Here is an 8,273-nt window from a genome sequence, read left to right as displayed (position 1 = left end):
CCCTCTTGCTGCCTTTCCTCCAAGATGGAATAGTAATAGCTTGTGTGTTGAGGATTGCTCCCTTGAGGAGCAATCACTCTTCCTGAACTCCCCTCCCCCTGGGGTCATGGTCCCTTAGGGCCTCACTGACAAGCCTCCTGAGCTTGTCAAAGTTGGCTTTCCTGAAGTCAAGGACTTCCCTGTTGCTGACTGGCTTGCCAGATTTGTGGCAGTTGGTGAAGGTGATCAGCTCATGGTTGCTGTTACCCAACTTCCCATCAATCACTAGGTTGCCGATTAGGTCATCCCCTGTAGGCAGTACCAAGTCAAGCAGTGCTTTACCTCTCATTGGCCTGTAGACTTCTTGAGTCAGGTTGAGGTCATCCACACATGATAGGAAGATTTGCAACTGCTCGGATTTTGCTGAGTGATCGTCCCATGAGATATCTGGATAGTTAAAGTCACCCATGACAACTGTGGTCCTGGAGAATGCAGCCTCAGCCAGTTTCCGAGCAAACTCCTGGTCAAGCTCTTGACTTTGGTTGGGAGGTCTGTAGTAGATTCCCACTGTTGTGTCCCCTGTTCCATGTTCCCCATGGATTTTAACCCAGAGGGTCTCCAGTTGTCTACCCTGGTTGCCAACATCAGCTTGCAGGGACGTGTAGCTTTCTTTAACATAGAGAGCTACACCCCCGCCCCTTTTATCTACTCGACCTCTTCTGTACAAGGTATAGCCATCTATACCCATGGTCCAGTCATAGGTGGAGTCCCACCAGGTCTCCGTTATCCCTATGACATCGTAATTATTTGTGTTAAGCAGGAGGACGAGTTCATCCTGCTTATTTCCCAAGCTCCTGGCATTTGTGTACAGGCAAGCCCTTGGGGGCTCTTGCTTTGCCCACAGATTGTACCAGGGCTGGGGCAGGGGTGGGCTCCCTTAAGTGCCTTGGCCCGCTGGCTCTGCAAGAGTTGCTCAGTGGGCCAGCAGTGGCGGTAGTCCCCCTGTCCAAGACTAATAGTCAATGGTAAGGAAATTATGACCTTACCAGAAGGTGAGACAAGGAACATAGGAAGCACAGGACTCCTCCATAGGAGTCCTATGTTTCCTATGTTCCTTGTCTTCTCTACTTTAAGGACTTTAGACAAGTGTGATATGGTCATGTGTGTTTGTGTTGTACCTAGTACAATGAGACTCCTGTTACTTATTGGGGATTTGGGTGCTAGTGTGCTAAAAATATGAGCAATTAATCACTTTTACATGTCACAAACCTTTATTTAGATTGCATGTTTTCTGTAGAATCTTTGGTGCATAGATAGCATGAAGCACCTGGTCTTACAAGTACTCCCCGCTCTGAGCCCCTCCCATACTCACAACCATTAGGGATACATCTCTCCATTCATGCTTCCTTTTCTCTGTGAGAGAGAGTTGTTCCTCTCACTTATTCCCTTTCACCCTTAACTGTGTCTCAACACACACACACATCCTGACAGAAAGACTTAGAATTAGCTATTTTTTGTCTAGCTCCTCAATTTCTGTCTCTGCATGTAGAAATATAGTTTCCCAACACACATGTACCTAAACATACATCCTTAACAAGATGATTGGAAATGCATGCTTGTATGAGTTTTCATAAGGTAGGTATCTTAAGCCAGCTAACACAGTCACGGTCACAGAATGTATGTTGACAAAGAGGTTAAATTTACATTCTTCATCAGTGTTTCTTTTAGTAAGATTCATGTTATAGATATTTGGATTGCCTTCTTTATGTGCTTTTAAGACAATGTTTTTTATTACTACACTGATCTTGGTGGCAGACAGACCCCCTGTATGATATATACTTATATATCAAAATAGCAAAATACTCACCAAAAATAAAAAAGTTTTGTAATGTCTGAACACTTGTATGATGGGAAAATAAATCAACTTTAAATTATTTAAATGCTGAAAAAGGAAGACATAGTTCTGAATGTGACTATTGATAAGGGAGAAAAAAAGACATTCACAACAAAACATTTCAGTTACCTGAACTCTATGGAAAAATATATATGCAAGTCCTAACTTGATCTGGAGTTTTTCTTTCTGGCTTCATTAATCAACTGGCCAGTTAATTTGAAATACTTCACTTCAGCCTTAGAGATCTGGTTTATGTTTATATATATTTTTAGCTTTTATTTAATTTGATTTTTTTTAGCATTTCTTGGGCTGCCATTCCATTATTCTTGAATGTTTGAGCTGCAAAAAAATGTAAATTACAGACCCCCATGGGCTGATGTAACATGAGAAGGCAGATGTTTTTCCTTTCCTTCCAACACGTTCTTAAAACAAACTTACTAAGTCCAATAAAACTCTTTAAACAAAAGCCAGTTTCATAAAATTATAGCAAGGTTGTGTGTGTGTGTGTGTGTGGCGGGGGGTTGCAACAATATGTATCATAGTGTAATACAGAAGCCATAAGAACTTCAAATGAATAGCTCCCAGTTACCCTGGGTTTGAATTTTACGTAGCTCATCTGTGTGAAAGAGCTGTATCAAAAAAATGAGGCGTCTTAGTTAAAAGTGTACATGGCTTCTAAGAATCTCTCTTACTAGATAAATGTCTGTGTGTTTACAGTGTATTTATTTGTGAGGAAAATAGTAACTGACTTTCCAAACTTAATGAACAAATCATGAAACAAAAGGAAGAATAAAGCTCAGAAAAATGGAATGGTTTAGTTTAATAGGTAATCCTCTTAACTGAGTACTGTCTGTATCACTGCTTCTCAACCTTTTCAGACTGAGACAACCCTCAGAGAGTGCCAACTCTTAGCTTTCACTTGTTTTTTGTCTACAAAAAAAGACAATGTTCTGTTGAAAAGAGCTGAGAAAAACCACAGCGAGGGGGAATGTTTTTGACGATATGGACTCCTATTTGAAATCCAGTTCATCTTTGCACAACTAACAGTGCTAATATTGGGTGGTACCCTGCCATACACTTAAAGTATTGCTGCAGCACCCTACTTGAGAACCACTAATCTACATTATCCTTCATCACACATAAACATACAAACATTAACTAGACATAGAGTGCACATAAAGAGAAAAATTACTCTTCATATGTATTTTCCTTATGTTATAATCATTAGAAATTTTTAGCCTAATCCTGCTTATTTCACTTGAAGATATAGTCCTGCCAACTTCAGTAAACAACTCATGTAATTAAGATAAACAGGATTTGTCTTTCCTTTTTCTATTGCAGTTTCTGTGGCTCAGTTGGTATCTTGAGAGGAAGGTTACTTAAATACATCCCTCAAAATGTTAATTGCCTTGGGTCAGAGGTAATAGATAGAGGCCATTAAATACATAAAGCCTCCAAGATTTTTAACAGAGATGCACTCAAATTCAAATTCAGCTTTCTGCAACTTTGGGGGATTGAGATAAGGGATTTGCCGGCAACGCAGTTCCCATCCAAATTTCTTTAGATTTCTAGGGTTTTGTGTTGGGGTATGTGTAGTCTTAGTAATAGTTTTTAATGGATCTGGCAAAACCAAGGGACTGATTTATAACACTCCATGTTTTACAGATATTTCCATGAGGTTTTTTGAAAGAGCTTTTATTGTTCTGTTCTTGCACTTTTACAACTTCTGGACATGAGCAACAACTTGTATTTTACATTTCAAGGTTGTGATGTTTTTGGTTGTTGTACATTTACTTATTTTCCGGTGCATACTCTGTTGTTTGCTTTCCAGGTTTTATGTGAAAGAAGTATTTTTGGGCTGCAAAGAAGCCTCTGTGTTTGTGTGAGTTCCAAGTGAAAGCTAAGATAATCAAACACCTGTTTTTCACTAAATTTGAGGATGTTGGTGGGTCAGGAGGGGAGCTGTGGGTTAGCTCATTCCACTGTAAAGCAATGAAAGCTATAAAATATTATGAGCAAAAAGCCACCTGTTTTTGAATTAATGCTTGCCATCTACCTTTCTGATTTAAACTGGAAGTTCCATATCTAAGTGGTCTGTTTTCACTTCAGTCTGTGAGGATTTAACCAAAACACATTAATGCGTATGGTGTCTTCAGAATAGACTCATCCCCAAAGATCTTTATAAAATAGGTCAGTGTTCTCATGCACAAAATTATAATAATAGTACATTTTTGTGAATACAACACATAAAAAGCAGAAACTTTTAGGTCTCACATCTTTAAATTTATGCAGAAAGTACTAGAGGAGGGACATATATGTGATCTTTAGAGAAGGTGACAAAACCGTTTAAATCTTGGGTGCTTGAAAGTGACCAGACTATTGTTTTCTATCTACTGTTTTCAGTCCCAAAGAGGAAAGACATGAAGCCGTTCTAGATGTAAGATCTGAAGAACTAAAATAATTTTGCTAGTCAACACCAGGTCCAAAATTTAAGATGAAATTGGACCATCCTGTGTATATTTTCTTATTTTTAAATAGTCAAAGGTCTGTTCTATATTTTCCCATAATAGGAAATGTCAGCTGTCAAAACCTTTGCAGGCATGCATACCAAAGATAACTTAGACAAGCTGTGCACCACAGCCTGTCTCTACTTGATATTATAAGTATGGTTGGCAAATAAAAACATATTACCCATGTGAGGTCTGAAGATAGATGGGAGTTAAATGGTCTGTGAAAAGCATGAATCTTTATCGTTACAACATTGTGAGGAAACTTCCAGGTTCCTTCCATGTGTGTTCATTGGCTTTCTTTAGTGTCCTTTTGTTAATAGGGCATAATGTTGAATGTCAAAGGGGTTGTATTACATGGCAGTTGCATTGACAATTGTGATCGTATCAAACTTGCAAGTCTAACACATCCTACCATCTTTTAAGTTTTGCCACATTTATCTAAGTTCTGTTTTCTCCCCTAGATCATTACAGTACAGGTGAGAAATGCAACATCCCTAAAAGTTCAATATCCCCCTTCCCAGCAAGAATTCATTCATTTTCAGTAACTTGGTTGCTCACAATGGCCTTGATCTTTGCTGACACCTTCTGAAGAATATTTGCATTAATAACGTGACCTAAATACATGATGGATTTGTGGAAAAATACATATTTGTTTTCAACAATTTTGACTATAATCCTCTTAAGTAGCATCTAAATTCTTAAGATCCATTAGCTTTTTGCTTAAGTAACATTGTTCTTTTGTGGTTCATAGATTTTTGCTACAAAACTTAGGCTGACACCCCAAACGTTAAAGCATAGTGTTCATTGGCAACTTTTTTTTTGTTTTTCAATCTTTGTCCATTTGCCATCAAGCTTAGCAGCCTTGGCTCCAGAGGTAAAGTTGTTCTAAATACAAGCAAATTCAGAGAGAAAATTGTTCATATCACTACACTTTCTACTGCTTCATCTTTTCCACAGATTCTGATGGCACCATCTTTTGGCACCCCAAAACACGTATACAGTGGCAACTGCACATTCCTTGTGCAAGTGACATAATTTTTGTTTTCACTAGACAATGAAGATGTGTTTGACTTACAGTGCTCTGGTGCTCTTCAGGCTATGTATTTCTTGAGCGGTTACTTGGCTTTATGGTTTATTTTACAGCGGTGCCTTTCAAGCTACCCAGTTCCCTCTTGAAAACAAGAGAATATGCATGTAGATTGCATATCATGTGAATTTCTGGCTAGCTCAGTCAGATTTTTTAAAAACCACCATCAGCTTCGAAGGGATACCTAATCATTGTTGTGCACAAAAGTTGCCTCTGACTATTTTACCATGGTTCAATCTGCCTGTCAATAGTACCCATCATAGTTTCTCCCTTGAAGTCTGAAGTTCAACTCTGGTAGGTTGCAAAAGATGATGACTGAAATTGCTATAGTACTTTTAAATGAGTCAAGTGATTGTAACAGTTCTTGTATCCACTTCTATGTAATGTGCCTTTATTTCCAGTAATGGTGTCACCAGGAATCCAGATTAAAGCACTGACACATGCTATGTAAAATAATTTTTACTTCTGACTAATTCTCCCCCGCACTGTTTTCCGCTAGCCCTGAATGCAGCTGTCTTCTTCTGTGTTCAGGGTATTCAATGTGTCCTCTATACATATACAGTGGGTGAACACTACTTGCTTTTAGAATAAAAATATCACTTCCAAGTGACTTATATCCTATATGTAGAAACAGTTACAATTACCTGATGTTTGTCTGGAAAAACCCTGTTATTTTGTACATTCTTGTGTATGCCTTCAGCCCTTGGGACAGCCTGATAGGAGTTTCTACAGAAACCATGATGTCCATATTCTCCTGGAATGTGAGTTCAGAGCCATAAGTAGACATTTCAGTATTTCCTCATTTCATACTTGTTGACCACAATGTCCAGCCTGAGTGGCAGGGTGTCTTCTGACACACTATGAAATTCACTGACTTTTCTTTTTGAGACTAGCACCGATCATTTCTCTCAAAAGAGTTCTCTCATATACCATGGATCAGGGAACTTTAGAAAGGCACAAAGATAATTGGCATAGATATTTTTCATTATCAGGCCAATCTGCATTTAGGAAACAGGGTATTTATGCAATAATTAATCTCTTCTTTTTCCTTCATAAATCACTTGTACTTTAATTCCGTGAGAAACAGCAAAAATTTCCAAAAGAAGTTAGAAGCCCGTCTTTGAAAGAAAGCAATGAAAAAAAAATGGCGTATGTTTAAATTGAGATTGTAGTCAGCCTTAAAGCAGCCCTGGCATAGGGAGGGAGAAAAAGAACCTTTTTCTAGGAGAGCTAACCACACTTGCTGCCCCTATGCTTAACAAAGTGTAGTGGATTTGTATCGGGTGCTCCATTTAGGAGAAACTCAAAGGCAGAGAATTGGCAGAGGAGACAGTGCAGGCAAGTGTTAACCCCGCAAGTGTTGCAGTGCTACAAACTACTGCAAAATGCCTGTACTAATTAGAGCTACTGTTTGGCAGCTTTCCTTCTAAGGGTCTGAAGATCTCTAAGAACCTTTTGGTGTCAGTATAGATAAGAGGCAGACTTTTGAAACCGAGATGGCTTGTCCTGACAGAATTTGAATATATTACAAAGAGAAAAAATATTATTGCTATTGAGACATTTTGATATTTTCATCTTAAAAATAAGATTCTAAAAAAACCCAATTGTACTGAATGCAATCACTACAAGGACATTACAGCAGGGATATCAAACCCATTGTGTGCCTTATGCTGGATGTGGACACTGGGGCACTGGATACGGCCTTGGGCATGAGGTGACAGTGGTAGGGATAGTGGCAGCTGCAGCAGAGGCATTGGTGGGCCTGGCAGTGGGGACAGTGGCTGCAGAACAAGCAGGGCTGTGTCAGAACATTCAACCTCCTGCCACCAGTGGCTTGCCCTACTGGGACCCTGGAGCTCCAGATTCTGTGGCAGGATATATCCACTAGGGGTATGCGAAGCTTTGGTTGACAATTCGATTCAGAGACGATTCGGCCTGATTCGGAGGCAAAATTACCGAATCTGAATTGAATTGGGAGACCAAAATAACCTTCCAAAGGTGGGTACCTGGGTTGGTCTCCCTGTCATCCCTCCTTTGTTACATCACTGTCACCCCAGTGATGCCTCAATATCTTATATTTGTGCTTATATTGTGCTGTATTATATTTGTTTGGCTTAACTGCCAGTCCTGCAAATACTTAACTACAGGTTTCCCTCACCTTATGCTGTACATGCGTTCCTGGAAAACAATGTATAACTCGAATTCACATAAAGGGAACCCACTTTTCAATGTAACAATAATAAGGATACGTTCCAAGGCCTTGACTGTACTGACTCCCAGAACCATTTCTATCACTTCTACAAGATGGTTTTGGTACTCACCAACAGCAGACAGTACATACAAGCACAGGGTGGTGGTAAATGTTTAGTTAGTGTGAAGAGAGGGTGGTGAAGGCTTCATTGGTGGACCAGGGAGAGGGGTAGGAGATTTCACAGACATTAGGGCTGGAAGGGACCTTGGAAGATCATCGAGTCCAGCCCAAATCATAATCATAGGATCCCAGCAAGATAAGCATCCAATTTACTTTTGAAGGTGTTCAATGTAGGTGCTTGAACCACCTCCGATGGTAGACTGTTCCAGACCTTGGGGGCTTGGACAGTGAAGAAATTCTTCCTTGTGTCCAGCCTGAAATGGTCTTGTAGTAGTTTATGACCATTCAACCTCATCGTCCCTTGGGGCGCTCTGGTGAACAAACATTCCCGCAGATTCTGGTGGTCACCCCTGATAAACTTCTAGGTGGCCATCAGATCACCCCGAGCCTGCACTTTTCCAGGCTTAAGAGCCCCATGGCTCTCAGCCTGTC

The 8,273-nt window shown here is 39.9% G+C and overlaps 2 long non-coding RNA genes across 2 annotated transcripts in view; one reads left to right on the top strand and one right to left on the bottom strand.

The window, feature by feature from the left end:
- LOC109319221 overlaps positions 1–4,312 on the top strand; it is a 19,028-nt gene extending 14,716 nt beyond the window's left edge. The window contains exon 3 of the long non-coding RNA XR_002103417.1: positions 4,277–4,312. This is a non-coding gene — a long non-coding RNA (uncharacterized LOC109319221). The remainder of the gene's footprint in view (positions 1–4,276) is intronic.
- The window catches only part of LOC109319222, a 13,940-nt gene continuing 6,513 nt past the window's right edge, over positions 847–8,273 (bottom strand). Inside the window, exon 3 of the long non-coding RNA XR_002103418.1 lies at positions 847–857. This is a non-coding gene — a long non-coding RNA (uncharacterized LOC109319222). The remainder of the gene's footprint in view (positions 858–8,273) is intronic.

The sequence above is a fragment of the Crocodylus porosus genome, unplaced genomic scaffold, assembly GCF_001723895.1.
Source record: "Crocodylus porosus isolate Cpor-Errol unplaced genomic scaffold, CroPor_comp1, whole genome shotgun sequence".
NCBI classification, from domain to species: Eukaryota; Metazoa; Chordata; order Crocodylia; family Crocodylidae; genus Crocodylus; species Crocodylus porosus.
Note: the sequence above shows the minus strand (reverse complement) of the source record. Positions and strands in the feature narration are given on the sequence as shown.